Genomic DNA, 19,173 nt, shown 5'->3' with positions numbered 1-19,173 from the left:
GAAAGCCCCCAAATGGAAAACATCCAGATATCCATCTACTGGGGATCAACTAATTCACATACACAATGGAGTATTATACAGTCATTTGGACTGATGCTTTAGAAATATAGCAACATGGCCAGACACAATGGCTCATGCCTGTAATCTGAGCACTTTGGGAGGCCAAGGCAGGTAGATCTCCTGAAGTCAGGAATTCGAGACCAGCCTAGCTAACATGGTGAAATCCTGTCTGTACTAAAAATACAAAAATTAGCCAGGGGTGGTGGTGGGCACCCGTAATCCCAGCTACTTGGGAGGCTGAGACGGGAGAATCACTTGAACCGAGGAGACAGAGGTTGCAGTGAGCTGAGATCACACCACTACACTCCAGCTTGGGTGACAGTGAGACTCCACCTCAAAAAACAAAAAGAAATGTAACAACATGGTAAAATATTCATGATATATAAATGCAGAAGACATGTATGGTACAACTTCCTATGTACATGAAAAATGTCTGAAGACACACATCATGTTAACAATAGTTGTTAAGGTGGTAGGTTTATGCGTGTTAAAAAAAATTTCTTTATGCCTACTGGTATTTTCTTTTCTATTTTATTTTATTTTATTTTATTTTATTTAGAGGTGATGTCTCTCTATGTTGCCCAGGTTGGTCTCAAACTCCTGGGCTCAAGCAGTCCTCCTTCCTTGACCTCCCAAAGTGCTAGGGTTACAGGCGTGAGCCACCATGCCCAGTCCCAGTGGTATTTTCTTTTTCTTTTTTCTTTCTTTCTTTCCTTCCTTCCTTCCTTCCTTCCTTCCTTCCTTCCTTCCTTCCTTCCTTCCTTCCTTCCTTTTTTGACAGAGTTTTACTCTTGTTGCCCAAGCTGGAGTGCAATGGTGTGATCTCAGCTCACTGCAACCTCTGCCTCCCAGATTCAAGTGATTCTCCTGCCTCAGCCTCCTGAGTAGCTGGGATTACAGGTGCATGCCACCACACCAGGTTAATTTTTTGTATTTTTAGTATAAACGGGGTTTCACCATGTTAGCCAGGCTGGTCTCGAACTCCTGACCTGAGGTGATCCACCCACCTTGGCCTCCCAAAGTGCTAGGATTACGGGCATGTGCCCCCACACCAGGCAGAACTCCCATACACTGCTGGTGGGAACGTGAAATGCTACAATCACTTTGGAAAGCAATCTGTCAGTTTCTTTAAAAATGAAACATATACCTCCTAAATGACTCAGCCATTCCACTCCTAGGTACTTACCCAAGAGAAATAAAAGTGTTTGGATACTTGTACATGAATATTCATGGAAGCTTTATTTGTAATACCCCCAAAATGGAAACAACCCAAATATCTATCAATGGATAAATGAATAAACAAGTTGTGGTATATCCACATAATGGGATACTACTTAGCAATAAAAATAAATGAACTATTGATATATGCAATGACATGGATGCATCTCAAAATAGAAGCCAGACAAAAAGAATACATTCTGGATAATTCCATTTATATAAAATTCTAGGACATGCAAATGAATCTGCAGTGGCTGAAAGCAGGTTTATGGTTGCCTGGGGATGGAGAGGGAGGAACGAGGAGAGAGGAAGCGATTGCAAAGGCGCAAGAGGAAGTTTTGGGAGGTGAGGGGTGTGTGCTCACTGTTTTGATTGTGGTGATGGCTTCACAGGTGTATACATATGTCAAAACTTGCCAAATTGCACCCTTTAAACCTGCACAAATGTATGCCAATAAAGCTGTTTTTAAAACAGAGGCTGCCATGAGAACAGAGGCAAAACAGTCAATGCCTCCCAGTTTCAAGCTGGTTTGGTCATCATGGGAGAGCATCGCTGTCCTCATCTCACCCACACAGAACCTGGAACCCAGAGGGGTTAAGTGCTAGTCTGGGCAGAGCCCATGGCCAGATTCTTTCTTCTCTGGATCCAGTGCTTTCTTTGCAAAGCACTGGGTGTGCTTCCAGGAGCCTCCCAGAACCTATCAGCATGCCCTGAGCTGAGGGACAGGGTGTCCCTGCCACCTGAAGGTATATTCTCCCCTTCAGTTCACACTCCTCCCCCAGTCGTGGTCCCTCAGCCTGTGTTTGCAGCCAGGAGGCTGGCTTCATTTGCAGAGAGGCTGTGGTTGCAGCATCTCCCCAGGGAAGTAATAAAGAGTGAGAATGAGATAAGGGACAAAGGCAATTATCTAACAACCTGCTGTCTATGGCAGAGAAGGACTCAGGCCAAGCTGGGGATTCCTGCCCCATCCCATGTCCTTGAGAGGCTGGCAGGGCCATCCTGCCCAGAAGAGTTCTCCTGGGCAGGGGTCATAGTGGGGGGTAGAGGGGAAGGAGATGGTAGGAGGTGAGGGTAGGTAGGGGTGGGAGTGCCAGGCTGGGCCCTAGAAACACTTGGTTTCTGTCCATGTGTTCCTCCCCAGCTCCAGGGCCCCCCACGGCATTTGGAGTCAGAGCTGGCGTGGGATCCTGGAAGAGCTGAATGAATGCAGGCTTTGCGTGTGGACAGACCTGGGTATGCATCCTGGCGCATACATATGTCAAAATAGCAGGGTCTCAGTGACCACCCCTGTGAAATGGCGGTAACAACGGTCCCTGCCCCATGTGACCCTGCCTGTAAGGTTTGGTCAATCCCACTTGCCCTCCCCTTGCTTGTTCTTCTAGTTTATGTTCTCCTTAGACTCTGCAAACCAGAGAAGGGACAAGCTGAGGTAGGAGACCTTGAGCCTTGAGAGTGGATGGGAGAAGGAGAATGTGAGAAATGGGGCAACCCTGTTTGCTGGGCACTTCCTGCAGCCCAATGCTGGACAGAGCACTTTACACGCTCTGTCCCCTTTAATCCCCACAACGGTCCCATGAAGTATTCACTGTCCTCCCAGCTTCCCCAAGAAGCACATTGAGGCCTCCCAAGAGCAAGTCACTCATCCAAGGTCACAGAAAGTAGACAGGCAAAGATAGGTCTTGAACCCAGGCGGCCTGACTCCCAAGTCCCTGTCTTGCGGCTAAAATTCCCCACCAGTTTTCTGGTCTTTGCATTTCTGAGTCCCATCCCTACTAGTTGGGATACTTTCCCCAGCAGGGATGCAAGTTCGGATTCTCTCTGCAACTCCTTGTTACTCAAGCCACCTCATGATTCCTCACGTGTGCAGAGCGCTCTACAGTTTACAAAGAACTCTTTCATTACTACTTGTACCATGGGTGGTTCCAAATCCCTTGAAATAAGAGAGGACTGTTGTTGCCCCCGTGTCTACCATGAAGATGGTACGGCTCCCTTCCTAGGGAGAAACAGACATTGATGTGCATTGGACCATTTTATCTGTACAACAAGTAAACATTATTAGGCCCAGTTTATAGATGTTAAAACTGAGGCCTGGAGGAATTAAACAGCTTGCCTAAGTTCACGAAGCTAGGGAGTGGTTGAGACAGTATTTCCTCCCAGATTTGATTGTCCCCGAAGCCCAGGCTCTTCACCACTTAATCCTCTGCAAGAAGTAATCACTGTCTGCCTTCCCCAGCCTCTCCCTAAAGAAGGCTCTGAGGTCCTTTATCTGAAGGCTCAGTCCTGCCATTTCCTGAGTCGATCAGACAATATTCATGCATTTGTTCACGCGTTCAACAAATAGGAATGAGGACTTGCTGTGTACCAACAGCCAGACACTTGGTTTCTGAATGCCCGTTAGCCACAGGCCCTGCTCTTGAAGGATTCACTGGAGGACAGAGATGAATGAGGTGGTTCATCTTGGGATACAAAGTGCAGAGACCACACACACACCTTGGTTCATTCGGTGCAGAGAAAAGCTATCTATTTTGAGTCTCAATATTTAGCAGTTTCCATAGACACCAGATCATAACTAATGAGGCCAAAGCAAGTGTTTATTTCAATCTTTGATGTCATCTACTTCTAACATTTTATCTAGTTACATTTATTTCAATCATTCATTCAACACTAACTGAGCACCTACAAGGCCTTGTACTTGAATGAAAAAATTAATAGTAATAATCATAATAATAACCAAAAAGATTTACTCACATTGATTGATAATTTCTTTTTTCTTTTTCTTTTTCTTTTTTCTTTTTTTTTTTTGAGATGGGGTCTCGCTCTGTCACCCAGGCTGGAGTGCAGTGGCACAATCTCTGCTCACTGCAACCTCCGCCTCCCGGGTTCAAGTGATTCTCCTGCCTCAGCCTCCCAAGCAGCTGGGACTACAGGTGCCCACCACCACACCCAGCTAATTTTTGTATTTTTAGTAGAGATGGGGTTTCGCCATGTTGGGCAGGCTGGTCTCGAACTCGTGACCTCAAGTGATCTGCCCACCTCAGCCTCCCAAACTGCTGGGATTACAGGCGTGAGCCACTGCATCCAGCCCGATGATTGAGAATTTCTTATGTGCCAGGCACTATTCTGAGTGCTGCACAAGTATTAATTCATTTACCGCGCAACAGCCCTTTGAGGGAGGCACTGTTATTATCTCCTGTACGGGACGAGGAAACTGAGGTGGAGAAAGGTTAAAGATTTTGCCCACTCAAAAATAATATTGGAGAGATACCTGTCACCATCTGATTTCTGGTGATCCAAATGTAGCTGAATCTGAGAGTTAAGACTTCGCTCCCCAGGTCCCAAGCCCATCTTCCTCTTGCTGGTCTCTGATTCTAGCATCAATCTTTTATATCCTTGTGCTTTTTATATAAGGCTGCCATGAAAATAAGCACACGCCCCCTGGCCCAGGCCCACAAGCTGGCTCCACGACAAGGCCTACCTAGACTAAATGCTCGGAATTGGGGGTTGGGGAGCATTTCCAGCAACACTGACACACCCAATGGCCTCAGGACAGGAGGAGGTCTCTGAGAAACGTTGTGGGGGAACATGTGACTTCCCTTCCCCTCCAGCCTCTTCCCACACCTCAACACACCCGAGTCCTCATACATGACCAAGTAGAAGTCAGGCCCTGAGTCTGGTGAGAAGGTTGCAGGGATTTGAGCCAGACAGAGTGCAATGAAAGCCCACTTCTTATCCAGAGGTCCTGGGAGTTAGGGAACAAGCTGGAGGGTCCTCAGTGCTGAATTCCAGGGGGTCTGTACTCATTTGTTACAGTGTCACTAGAGCCCTGGGGACAGGGTTGCCTTCCCTTCCCATCCCTGCTGTCCTCCAAGGCCAGCTCCCAGGGAGGCCTTGCTGCCCCTCCAGCCCTCGCGGACCTCTCAGAGCTTGTGGCCATCAGATCATTGATCCTGAAGGCACCCTACCAATTACCTTGATGAGAAAACCAAGACCAGCCGGAAGGCGAGTGGAATTTGGACCAGAGTCCAGAGCCCGCGACTCCTGTGCCCTGGTCCTTACTCCCTGCCTCCTTCCAATACCCTAGGAGTGGTTTGCACCTGCCAGAAATGCAGCCCAGTCATACGGTCGCCCCCCTTCCTGTGTGTGCTTCCTCCTCACCTGCTCAGGAAGTCAGAGCGGGAGTGCACAGGTCTTCCTGTGGGTGTCTCCACCCAGAAAGCTGCCTTTGGGTTTATTCCAGAAACATGAGATCAGAGGACCTTTGAGCTGAGCCTCAAAGAGGCCTAGTTCAAGTCTGAGGTCTGATGGTTTGGGAGGCAGGACCTGGGGCAGGTGACTCACCCTCTGATCTCAGGTGCCTCGTCTGCATCGTGGGACATGGAGGCTGGCAATGGCTTGTGAAGGTCAGATGATGAACATCATCTCTGCGCCTCCCAGCTGTGAGCTTTGCACACAATATTCTGTGTGATTAGTGGCATCAAGACTTGAACCCGAGATCTCTGCTTCCAAGGCTGGGACTCTTCTGCCTGCAGCACTCTGCCTCTTGCTGTGGAAAAGGTTCTCAGAGAGGCAGGGGTGGTGTCCTCTATCTCTTGGAATTCCTAGCATGCGAATCACAGAAGGTGTCCTAATAGACATATTTCTGTGTCCTTGCATGTCCCATTTACATTTTCCTGACTTCTGAACAGCCTGTGCCTGAGCTGGCGAGAAGCCTCCCTCTCGGGCACCTGTGGCTGCCTGCCATCCCATTCCCACGCCTGAATCAATTGGTCCCCAAGTTCTGTTGTTTTCTCTTATTGTTTTCACGCGGAGGAGTTACCTCCTTCCAAATCGGGAAAGGAGGTTGGAAGAAAATAGCGCGACAGCTGTCCTGAGTCGCGCACCGCCCTTGATTGGCCAGTGCCAGGTTTGGGTGGGGTTTCCACGTGGCTTCGTGACAGGCATCGCCTCTCCCTTGGCATCTGTAGTAAATGCTGTTGCTCTGAGCCTCGTCCCCTTAGGCCCCCGCTGACATCAGCTGTGTCCCTGGTGGTTTGTCTTCATGCTTGATGGTGGCTTCCCAACGGAAAGCTTTACTGTGTCTCTCAGTTTCTGTACTTGAGATTTTTTCCCAGCAAAGCGTGGGGATTGGGGGACAGTGGTCCATGGGCACACACCCAAGCCTCATCATCATTCAAGACAATCTTGAGGTGCATTTGGCACCATTCCTCACATGGCCCCCAGTGGAATCAAGCCCCGGTTAGCCACATCAGTAGCCAGCTCAGTAATGCACACTGAGTGGCTTTCTCTCATTCCTGATCTCACTCTCCTACGCCCTCACTTTGGTTTCGTGGCATGGATTCCATGTCAACTCCCTGCACCTGAGTCCTTGTCTCAGGCTCTGCTTTAGGAAGAGCTCAAGCTAAGACCAAAATGTGAGCCAGACTTGTGGAAAGTGTGAGAAGGAGGAGGAGGAGGAGGAGGAGGAGGGAGGAGGAAGAAGAGTGTGATGCCCTGCTTGAGGAATCAGGAGACCTGAGTTCCAAACCCACAACACCTTACACACTCAAAATTCATGGATTGAATGCATAAATGAGTGAGTGAGTGAAGAAATTAAGCCAGGCGTGATGGCTCACACGTGTAATCCCAGCGCTTTGGGCAGCTGAGGCAGGTGGATCACCTGAAGTCAGCTTGGCCAACATGGTGAAACCTGGTCTCTATTAAAAATACAAAAAATAGGCCAGGCGCGGTGGCTCAAGCCTGTAATCCCAGCACTTTGGGAGGCCGAGACGGGCGGATCACAAGGTCAGGAGATCGAGACCATCCTGGCTAACATGGTGAAACCCCGTCTCTACTAAAAATACAAAAAACTAGCCGGGCGAGGTGGCGGGCGCCTGTAGTCCCAGCTGCTCCGGAGGCTGAGGCAGGAGAATGGCATGAACCCGGGAGGTGGAGCTTGCAGTGAGCTGAGACCCGGCCACTGCACTCCAGCCTGGGTGACAGAGCGAGACTCCGTCTCAAAAAAAAAAAAAAAAAAAAAATAGCTGGGTGTGGTGGCGTGTGCCTGTAGTCCCAGCTACTCAGAAGACTGAGGCAGGAGAATTTCTTAAACCTGGGAGGCAGAGTTTGCAGTGAGCCGAGATCACCTCACTACACTACAGTGAGACTGTATCTCTCTCTCTCTCTCTCTCACACACACACAGACACACAAAGGAAAGGAAAGAAAAGATGGTAGATATTATCTTGACTATTTTGTAGATTTGGGAACTATGGTTGGCATTTCTAGTGCTCATAAATAGTTTCTTTTTTTTTTTCTTTTTTTGAGACAGGGCTTTCTCTCCTGCCCAGTCTGTCACCCGGGCTGGAGTGCGGTTGCATGAACAGCAGGAAGAGGACACATATTCTGTGGATGTGGCCTGTGTGTCCAGAGTGTGGAGCCACCAGCTCCCTGCATGGCTCTTCCTAGGCCAACCAGAGGCACAGCTTCCCCTTGGCCTCCTGATCTCACGCCCTCCTGCAGCAGGAAAGCAGCCCTCAGAAGGATGAGGAATGTGGCACCGGGGCCTGGTCTCTAACTCCAGCTCCATCTTTCTCTTCCCATGTGCCTCAGTTTCCTTTTCTGTCGAATAACAATACCAAACATCTGAGGGCAGACCAGTGCTGGGCTCAGCAGGCGTCACGCCATAATAAAGGACGTGCCACATGAGGAGTGGGGAGGGAAGGTAGGGGGCTTGTGCCCGCAGGAGAAAAATCAGACAGGGGCGTGAGAGGCGACTTTAAACCTCCACGAGGCTCTGACAGGGAGGGTGGCTTAGATATCATTTTTTGTCACAGCAATTATCACTAACGAGCAGAGTATTTGCTATTTGTCTAGAACATCAGCCCTATGAAGACAGGATGGGGACCTTGTCTGTCTTGTTTATTACTGGCACGCCAAAAATCGGGGTATGTGTACAGTAGGTGCTCACTTAATACTTATTGAAAGTCTGAACTTGTCTTCTGTGACTTCCAAAGGATGAAAGTTCCAGGGAGGTCGTTGAATTTTCTCTGCGCCCCCAACAACTCTGTTCATCCCTCCCTTCTCTGCCCTATGCGCCCCTCCGCCTCCTGGAGTCGGCCACTTCCTCTGCTAATTGGAGTCCGAGTCAGACTTCCTGCTGCTCAGGATGGTGGTTTGGGCGAATCGCATCAAGGCTGACAGAAAGTGAGTGATTAATTAGCTGGGGAGGCTGGAGGTGGGTGGTTGCTGAGTTGAGCTGAGCAACAGATGGAAGTTATCCGCACAGAGGGAAAAGGGCCCCCACCCCACCATACACCCATCATCCAGCACCAGGAGCTGTGAGCTGTTGAGCTGTGGAAATCCTTATGTTGACCCATTGGGGGCCGGGCATGAATTGGGACTCGCTGCAACTGAAAATTAATTTTAAGTATAATACAGAAGAGGTGCTGGCATGGGGCTGTCCTGCTTTGGCCTAGAGGTGAGCCAGGGTTGGATTGATTCTACAGTTGGGAAGATGAAACCCCAAAGCCAGGGTCATCTCAGGTTGCATTACTAGAAGTCTATCCCCCAACACAAGGGAAGGGAAAGTCTACCATGGACCAGGCTAATGAAGTCCTCACTTTGCTCCCCTCCAGTGGACTGGAGACCTGGTCCTGAGCCCAAGACCCTTCAGCTGAGCTGCAGGGACTCAGTGTGCCAGAGCTGAGAAGCTGCAGAGTCCAGCAGACCTGGGGCTTGGATCCTGCCTCCATCCTTCACAGCTGTGTGACACTGGGTGAGTCACATCATCTCCCTGAGCTTTCTTTTTTTCTTTTCTTTTCTTTTTTTTTTTTTTTTTTACTTTTGAGATGGAGTCCAGCCCTGTTGCCCAGGCTGGAGTGCAGTGGCGCGATCTTGGCTCACGGCATGAGCTTTCACTTTCTACATGTGTAAAAAATGTGGCCAATAACATTTTCTGGAGTTGTTGCAAAGATTAAATGAGGTAATATAGATAAAGAGTCCAGCACAGTGCCTGGAACATGTCAGGGCTCCACAAATATGAGTTTCCTCTCCTAACCTCCTCCCCTCCATGGCAGTCCTACTCCCCACCCACAGACTACCTGCACCCCTCCTGGTTGATTGAGGCTGTGTCTGCCTCGCCCACCTGACTGCAGGGCGTGTCTGCAGGGTCCAGGAAGACCCAGGCTGCTGGAGTCTGAATCCTGTCTCCACCTTAGATCAGCTGTGTGACCCTGGTCAAGTAACTTTACTTCTCTGTGCCTCAGCTTCCTTGTTGTAAAGTGAGGACAACAGTACCTACTACATAGGATCGTGCCCCGCTCCCCTGCGTTTAGAGAATTTTTTGTTGTTGTTGTTGTTGTTTTGAGATGGGGTTTCACTCTTGTTGCTCAGGCTGGAGTGCAATGGCACAATCTCGGCTCACCACAACTTCTGCCTCCCAGGTTCAAGCAATCCTCCCTGCCTCAGCTTCCCGAGTTGCTGGGATTACAGGCACGCGCCACCATGCCCGGCTAATTTTGTATTTTTAGTAGAGATGGGGTTTCTCCATTTTGGTCAGGCTGATCTCGAACTCCCAACCTCAGGTGATCCGCCCACCTCAGCCTCCCAAAGTGCTGGGATTACGGAGAATGTATTTTAAAATCATGAAATAGTTCCTAAATACAGAAAAGAATCCAGGTTTCACATTTTCACATTTGCCATTTGCTTCAGACCTTCTTTGTTTACGAAGAAATAAACTGCTGGTGATTTGACTCCATCCTGCCCCCTGGCATCCTGGTTCCTTGCACAAAGCCAGAGCCTGCAGCCTAAGGCAGGATGGAGTTCAGGGTCAGAGCGTGCAGCATGAAGGAGCTGCTGGCATCTTGGGAGCTCAGGGTGACTGTGGGATTAGTATCCCAGCGACCTCTGTTTTAGGCAGATGACTTGCGCAAACGTTGCAGGTGTGGATAGAAAAGGGGAAGGTAAAACAGGCAGCAGGGAGACCAATTGAGGGTGGTTTCTGTCATCCAGGAAAGAGGGGTTACAGCTGGGAGCAAGGTGGAGGTTGTGGGAATGCAGATTTGAGGGTTTGTTAGGAGGTGGCTTGGCGAGGGGGGAAGAGGTGAAGATTGGATTCAGGCTCAGGTGGTAAAGTGGATGGCGCTGCCTGTGGCTGCAGTCCCGAAGGGCAGCACCTGACCTGGAGCAGATGGAAGCAGTATTGGTTGTGGTGAGGGTCAGGGCCTGAGACCAGGGCCAGAGGCGCTGATGTGAAATGGGGAGGATGGGCTGGTGAGAGTGGAGGGGACAAAACAGAAGCTCGAGGGCACTGGGATTTAAGGGACCCACGGAGGACCAGCCCACAAGTATGTTGGCACCTTCTACCTCCTGGCCCCAAGGTGTGTTTCTGACACCCACGTTCCCATTCCCAGTCCTGAGTCTGTTGGAGGCTTGAGCCCTGCTGACTCAGCCCCTTTCCCAGGTCCATGCCCCTCGCTCACGCCCTTGTACTCCAGGGAGCCTGAAATTGGGCAAACCCAAAACCCACCTTGCCTAATGGCAACTCCACCCCTCCTTCCAAGTCACATCATCTACTTATAGGATAAGACCTCCCTTACATTAAAAACAAATGTATTTAAGCTCATTTAAGTTTTCATCCTTTGTAAATGAAAGAACTCTCACTAACACATGTCCCAAGGCTAATGTCTCGTGGATGTCACTCTTGAGACCTAATGTGAAAACTTTTAGAGATTTTTCCAGCCAGCCATGGTGGTTCTTGCCTGTATTTCCAGTACTTTGGAAGGCCTAGGTGGTGTTATGGCTTGAGCTCAGGAGTTCAAGACCAGCCTGGACAACACAGCAAGACCCCGTCTCTTCAAAATAAAAAAATTAGCTGGGCGTAATGGTGCATACCCAGCTACTCAGAACACTGAGGTGGGAAGATCACTTGAGCCCAGGAGTTCGAGGCTACAGTGAGCTATGATTGCACCACTGTACTTCAGCCTGAATGACAGAAAGAGACTATCTATTTATCTATCTATCTATCTATCAATCATCTATCTATGTATCTATTCTATTTCCAGAATCACCCACACCCTTACAGTGCTCAAGCTATGCCAGTTTCTCTAGGTATATCCTGTTAGTATTAGTCATCTATTATTGTGTAACTAATTACAGCAGTGCCCCCTTATCCATGAGGGATATGTGCCAAGACCCTCCCCTGACCTGTGAATGCCTAAAACCGCAGATAGTACCAAACCCTATATATACTATGTTTTTCAACCTGATAACCAAGATGGCTATTAAGTGACTGAGAGGTGGATAAGCTGGACAAAAGGATGATTCACATCCCGGGTAGGATGGAACGGCAAGGTTTTATCATGCTACTCAGAATGGCGAATAATTTAAAACACATATTAATGTATAACATTTTCCATTTAATATTTTTGGACTGCAATTGACCAAAAGTAACTATAATCACAGTAAGTGAAACCTCTGATAATGGGGGACAACTGTCCCTCAAAACATAGTGGCTTAAAACAACTCTCAATGTTTATTATCACACAGTTTCTGAGGGTTAGGAGTCCAGAAGTGGCTTTGCTGGGTGGTTCTGGCTCAGAATCATGAGGTTGTGGTCAAGTGGTTGCAGTTGTGAAAGTATAAGAATCAAAATGGAGTCACTAATGCTAAGAAAACCCTGACAAATAGAGCCAGAAAAGGCCATGAATAGAGGCTTCTCATGCTTGTATGCCTGATAATAAAAAGACTACAAAAACCACAACCTTGCACAGAGGCCATTACAACCTTACACAAAAAATACATCTGCAAGGACACCTGCCCAGCAAAAGTTCCAACCTTGAACTGGCATCACCCTTGTTACTGATTTTTGTAGCCAAGGATAATTATTTCAAGACAATTATCTAATTCTCCTCATTTTTCCTTTAAAAACCTTTGTCTTCCTTTATCTCCCTGAATATGCACATAATTTACTATGGCACACATATTCCCATTGCAATGCTCTAGTCCCAAATAAATGTCTTTTATTTTAGAGAACCTCTCTATATTTGTTATTTAGGTTAACACAGTCAAGGTGTGGGCCAGGGTTGCAGTCATCTGAAGGTTCAAATGGGGCTGGAGGACCCATTTGCAAGGTGGCTCACGCACACAAATGAAAAATTGGTGCTCCAGCCCAGGCAACATAGGGAGACCCTGTCTCTACAAATAAAAAATTTAAAAAAAAAAATCAGCTGGGCATGGTGGCACATGCCTGTGGTCCCAGCTACTTAGGAGGCTGAAGAGGGAGGATCTCTCAAGCCTGGGAGGTTGAGGATGCAGTGAGCCATGACTGCACCACTGCACTCTGTCTGGGAGACAAAGTGAGATCCTGTCTCCAAAAAATAATTTGTGCTGGCTGTTGGTTGGAGGCTTCAGTCTCCTACTTTATGGGTGTCTCCATGGGCTGCTTGAGCATCCTCCTGACATGGTGGTTGGCTTCCCCCAGAGAGAATAATCCAAAAGAGTGCCAGCTGGAAACTGTAATGTCTTTTACAACCTGGCCTCAGAAGTCATTTACCATCATTTCCATAATATCCTATTGGTCACATCAGTCAGCTCTATTCAGTGTGGGTGAGGACTGAACCATGGCATGAATACCAGGAGGTGAGGATGACTGGGGACATCTTGGGGGGTGCAGACTCTAGACTACCTCGTGGTAATGACTTGGGCACCTTCCTAACACCCCTGACATCCTGGAGAGAAAGGCTCACCCACCACCCCTGCCTGCATGAGCTAGCCCTATCTGGCTGTCTCTCCCACTCCTGTGAGCGGCTGCCCCAACTCTTCCTCCAGAGCTGTGGGGCTGGTAGGACCCCGAGAACAGCCTCCAGCCCACCAGTCTAAGCTGGACACCATGGCAATGGACTCTTGTCCACTTCTCTCTTTGGCCATCTAGGGAGCATTACTGTAACTTTGGTGGATTCTTTGATTTCCTTCTCTGACGGGGTGACAGGCTGTGGGCCAGAGAGGCAGGGCTGAAGCCATATGTGGCAGGACATGGTCCAAAGCTCCTCTTCCTAATACAGCTATTCCCAACAGCAAGTATACAGGAACTAGAGCCACTTTTAAAAATCTCATCTTTAAAAAGTGGTGTAGGAAAGAGCACAGACACTGAAACAGGTGGCCTCAAATCTCCACCCCAATACTTGCTATGTTTGCTTGGCTAAGACAACAAAATATCCTGATTCTCAGTTTCCACATCTGTAAAACAGGGGCAATAATAGTTGTTTTAGTAAATTTTGTGTTGCTATAAAGGAATGTCTGAGGCTGGGTCATTTCTAAAGAAAAGAGATTTATTTGGCTCGTGATTCTGCAGACTGTACGAGCATGGCACCAGAAGCTTGATGCCAGCATCTGCCTCTGGTGAGGTCTTCAGGAAGTATCTAATCATGGCAGAAGAGGAGGGGAACCAGTGTGTCACATAGTGAGAGAGCAAGAGAAATGCCGGGCCTCTTATAAATAACCAGCTCTTATGTGAATAATAGAGTGAGAACTACTCATTCCTGTAGGGGAGGGCATCAAGCCATTCATGAGGGATCTGCTCCTATGACCCATACCACTCCTACTTGGCCCCAACTTCAACACTGGGGGATTACATTTCAATATGAGATTTGGAAGGGACAAACATCCAAACCTTATCAATAGTGCTGTCAAAAGATAAAATTACAGCAAACTTAGTTATAGATCCAATTGTCTTTTATTCATAATTCATGAATAAAGGCTGCCTCTACTCTACAAAATAGAATGAGTGCTCTCACGAGGCAAAGCAGAGCAGTGAGCTTTGTAAGGTGGGAATAAGGAAACAGAACAGCAGAAGAGAAACGGATTCATTAATGTCAGGTTACTTCAGGTTACTTTCTCATAAAGGTCAAAGAAGAGGGAATTTTCTTATTAGGTTGACTCTGGTAGACTGAAATTTGCTGTTTTCAGGAGAAAAAAAATGGTCTGTTTTGGATTTATCTGCTTCCTTAGAGTTTCAGTTCGATTATGTGGCATTTAGAATGAGGGACTCCATTTTGATTTTGTCTGTGCTATTGGGGTCTAGTGCAGGGGCTTAGTCCATTGTTTTGTTTAACAATGCCTATCTCTGGCCAGGTGTAGTGGTTCACGTCTGTAACCCCAGCACTTTGGGAAGCTGAGGCAGGTGGATCACGAGGTCAGGAGATCAAGACCATCCTGGCTATCATGATGATACCTTGTCTCTACGAAAAATACAAAAAATTAGCCGGGCGTGGTGGCAGGCACCTGTAGTCCCAGCTACTCGGGAGGCTGAGGCAGGAGAATGGCATGAACCTGGGAGGCGAAGCTTGGCGTGAGCAGAGATCATGCCACTGCACTCCAGCCTGGGCAACTGAGCAAGACTCCATCTCAAACAAAAACAAAAACAAAACAAAACGCAAACAAAAAACAATGCCTATTTCTAGTGTTTTAACCACCCAACCAGTTCTTCTTGCCCACTGCATAGATAGAGCTAATTTACTGAGACAGCGGTATGGCAGTAGAGAAAGAGTTTAATACATACAGAACCAGCTAAGTGGAAGACAGGAGTGTATTACTTAAATAAATCTCCCTAAAAGCTCAGAGGCTAAGGTTTTTAAGAATAAAAACCTAGAGAATGGGGAATACTGATTGGTTGGACATGAAATCCTAGGGGTGTGGAAAATGGTCCTTTTGCTCTGAGTCAGCTTCTGGGTGTACCAGTTGAGTCATGAATCGTGGGTCCAGGTGGAGTCTGTAGGTTGCCACAATGCAAAAGTCTGAAAAACATCTCAAAAGACCAATCTTAGGTTCTACAATAGTGATGTGGAGCAATGACTGGTTATCATTTAACTATGCCCATATTTTAGCAGAATTCAGACCCTTCCCACATTTGTAATCTAGTAGGCTTTCATTAGTTTTATAAAGGTGGTTTCAGGGGTTAGTTTTAGGGAAGGACTATTATCATCCTTGCTTCAAAGTTAAACTGTAAAGTAAGTTCCTCCCCAGGTTTGCTTGGCCTACATTCAGGAAAAGGTGAGGACAGCCAGCCTGTGGGGCTGGAAGCAAGAAGGAGTCAGCCATGCTGGACTCTCTCACTGTCATCATCTTTGCAAAGGTGGTGGTTTCAGTGTTGAATGAGAAAACGTGTAGTCCCAGCCCACACCTGAGACTGAGGATGACTTTTGTGTGATTACGATTGTTAAGCTTTAAGAGAGGAAGGGCAGGGAGGGATGTAGTAGCTGAGGCAGGATTGGAACCTGGCTCTGGTAACTGGCTTCCTTCCCCTAGGGCTGCAGGAGAGTCCTTGTCCCCTCCCTCCGTGTCTCCCCTTTCACTGGATGCCGTCCACTCCCCCTGGGAGCCTCTTGGCTCTCTCTGCTCTTTCCCACACAATGCCTAGAGCTCACACAGGCTGTAGGGTTTCCTTTCCTGACAGAAACTAGAGCACCTCCCCTGCCAATCAATCACCCCTCAATCCGTCCACTGTGTGGAGGGAGAGGTGCTGAATTGTAGATTTACCTCCATTCCTCCTCTCCAGAAAAATCCTTCCATGGCTCCTCCCGGTCTAAGGCGAGTCCTGAAGGCACAGCCCTCCCCCAGGGTGCCAGGAGTCCCAGGCTGTGGGGACAGGGAAGGGACTTTTATCAAACACCTGCCCTTTCAGAGATTCTGATCTTCCTGTCCACCCCCACACCTGCCCTTTTGATGTCCTCTTACTGATGGGAGTGTGTCCTGCCCATCAGGGTAACCTGAGGCAGAAAGAGAAACAGTGAATACATTGAAAACTGCTGATTTACACTATAGATGCTACAGGATATCATCCCCAGATTCCTAACCCTGAGCTTCCAGTGCCTGAGATTCAGGGCTGACCTGGATACGGACTGTGATGTGCAGCTCTACAGCCACACCCTGCTCCAGCCAGGCACATAGGAGGTTCTCAACAAACATTTGCTGAGCCACTGAAGTTGCTTCAGAAGGGCTGCCTTGGACTGCTGAGTCCTTGACTTCCATTTCTCTGGGTGGTGGGTGCAGGAGTTTGGGTGGAGGAAGCTGGGGCGGTTCTGTCCAGTGGAGCTGTGGTGGGAGGGTCATTACCTGGAAGCACAAGGCCTGAGAGGCTCTGGGTTCCTGGGATGGGGGGTGGAGGCTGCTGTTTGCTTTAGTCTCTACTCAATCCCTGCTCACAGGTTGCCTGGCAACCATTGTTCATTTACTCACCATTGACTTTGAAAATAAAAATCAATTTCCTTTATGACGTGAGCCAGAGGGCTACATTAACCCCCAAGTTTAAGCAGTCCAATTTTATTGCTCAAAGATTTATGAGCAAGGATGTATACAGAGCACTATTTATAATAAGAAGGTTTTTGAACCACAATATCTATCAGAGAGGTGTGATTAAAGGAAGGCCCTTTCTTACAACAGAATATTCTGCAGCTGATAAAATAATGATAGAGATCTGAGTGTACTGACAGGGGAACATTCTCATAATGTAAGTGAAAGACACGGGCGGGTTATAGAACAGCGTGCAGCGTGTGTTGCTGTTTTCATTTAACAAGATGTGCGTCTGCGTGCATGTGCCTGTTACTTAAAAACATTCTGCAAGGGTACACATGGCAAACAGAAACAGTGATTTTCACTCTGGAAGGGGATTGCAAATTTCAATTATCTTTCTATCTTTCTCTACTATTTAATTTTTAAAATAAAGCAAGCCCGTGTTACTTTTTCAATCTGCAAAAACAGTAATGTCATTTCTTTTTCAAATGGAGAATTCCAACTCTGAGGGCCAGGGGAACTGCCTCTCCAGGGCCCACTGGGGGTTGAGACTGCATGGATAGTGCTGTTGTCCATTTGGGCTGATATAACAGAATGCCTTAGACTGGGTGGCATAAACAACTCACATTTATTTCTCATAGTTCTGGGGGCTGGGAAGTCCAAGATCAAGGTGCCAGTAGATCCTCACTGTCTGGTGAGGGCCTGCTTTTGGTTTATAGACGGCTATATTCTCACAGTGTCTTCACATGGTGGAAGGGGCAAGGCAGCTCTCTGGGGCCTCTCTTATAAGAGCACTAATCCCCTGCCCCTATGACCTAATTACCCCCCAAAGGGCCTACCTCCTAATATCATCGCACCAATGATTAGGTTTCAACATGACTTTTTGGGTCATATGTTGAAACCATCACAGGCAGCCAGGGCCAGGCTGGGGTTGAGCAGAGGAGTAGTAGGAGGAAGGGAGGCCAAGACTTCCCCTGAAGGACAACCAGAACGCTTCCAACTAGGGAGTTCTTCTCTCCAGTCCCTGGGAGTGTCCAGGCTGAAGCTGGGTGCTGAGGAGGGATGTCCTGCAGTAGTGGAGGCTGGGCCAGATGCCTCCTAGAACCCCAGGCAGTGGGAAGGTTGAGCCAGTTCACTGAGAGGGAGGGACGACAGGGCATGGACCAGAGTTGGAGGCAGTAGAGGGGCCCAGCTCTTTTGACTGATCCTCTCTTCGCTCTCTCTTTCTAGGCTGGTGTTCCCTCAGGCTCCCTCTTGGCCTCACATTCTATACCTTACTTCTGGGTGTTCTCATTCATCCTTCTGGGTGATCTCATTCATGCTCGTGACTTCAGCTACCATCTAGAGCCTGACCATGCCCTCCTCTCCACACCTGAGCTTATCCTCCAGGATGGCCCCTGTTCCTAAAAGTCATGCTTGGTTATATCAATCTCTTGCCTGAGATCTTCCATGGGCTTCCTTATGTCTGCAGAAAGGAATAGAAGGCCTTCTGAACCTGGCTCCAAGCTAAGCCCTCCCCAGTTCCATGCATCTTTTCTTTTGCATAAACATTTATCTCTCCATAATGCCACTCCTCTTGTCTACAAAACAAACTCTTCTTTTTTTAAGACCCAAAGATCAACCTCCATGGTGAAGCCTTAGTTTCTCCAGGCACCCTATACTCTGTGCTCCCATAATCCTTTGCACACCCGTTGACCACAGCACTCATCACACTCTGCCATTAATAATATTGATTTGTCTTTGTCTGACTCTTAGCTTGTGAGTTCTGTGAGGCAGATGGCTTATTCACCCCAGCTCCAAGCTCAGGGCCTGCACATAGAGGTGCCCAGAAAGTGCTGGTAGGATGGATAGACGAATGGTTGAATGAATGGATGGATGGATGGATAGATGGATGGATGGATGAATGGATGGATGGATGCTTGGGTGGATGGATGGATTGGTGGATGAATGAATGAATGGGTAGATTCCATTGTTCCCCTCAATATATGAACATGTAATTTCTCCCATCTAAAAACAAAACAAAACAAAACAAAACAAAACAAAAAAACAAAGCAAGAAACTCCCTTGATTCTACTTCACCTCCCTTTCTTTATAAGAAAGACTCCCACAAGAGTGATCCACTATACCAGTCTGTTTCCTCTTCTCCCATGCTCTCTAGCACCCCCTCCAATCGGACTTTCACTACTCCACCAAAACTCTGCTGAAGGAAATTGCCAATGACCTCTACATTGCTAAATCTAGTGGCCAGTCTCAGTCATCAGCTTACTTGACCTTGGCAACATTGGACACATGTACTTTTTTTGGAAACACATTCTTCTCCCAGCTTCCAGGAACCTTGCTCTCTTGGCTTTCTTTCTACCCCAATGATGGCTCCTTCTCACGCTCCATAGCTGGCTCCTCCATATCTCCCCAACCTCAGACATAGGACTCTGCCTCTGTTATAACTCCCTTAATGATCCCATTCATTTCATGGCAAATGCCTTACCTTCCCTTCCAAATGTGATCCTTGCAACTCTCCCCATCTGAAGAATCAGCAACTCCATCCTTCCAGGTACTCAGGCCAAAGATCATGGAGCCGTCCTTGACTTCTTTCTCTCTCTCACCCACATCCAACTCCTCAGTATCCCCATGGC

General features: G+C 48.0%; 2 long non-coding RNA genes across 2 annotated transcripts; one reads left to right on the top strand and one right to left on the bottom strand.

Moving 5' to 3' along the window:
• The first annotated feature begins 1,610 nt into the window (after positions 1 to 1,610).
• Positions 1,611 to 3,397, top strand: LOC106999529 (uncharacterized). The gene is made up of 2 exons (XR_001446385.3): positions 1,611 to 2,024; positions 2,426 to 3,397. It is a non-coding gene; the product is annotated as an uncharacterized LOC106999529 (long non-coding RNA).
• A 10,569-nt stretch (positions 3,398 to 13,966) lies between these two features.
• On the bottom strand, positions 13,967 to 16,017 carry LOC106999528 (uncharacterized). Its single transcript, XR_013396507.1, has 3 exons — positions 15,925 to 16,017; positions 14,703 to 15,056; positions 13,967 to 14,369 (listed from the first exon to the last, which is right to left on the bottom strand). It is a non-coding gene; the product is annotated as an uncharacterized LOC106999528 (long non-coding RNA).
• Between the last annotated feature and the right edge of the window lie 3,156 nt (positions 16,018 to 19,173).

Source organism: Macaca mulatta, chromosome 7 (assembly GCF_049350105.2).
Source record: "Macaca mulatta isolate MMU2019108-1 chromosome 7, T2T-MMU8v2.0, whole genome shotgun sequence".
Lineage (NCBI taxonomy): Eukaryota > Metazoa > Chordata > Mammalia > Primates > Cercopithecidae > Macaca > Macaca mulatta.
This window is presented reverse-complemented; position numbering and strand designations above follow the sequence as displayed.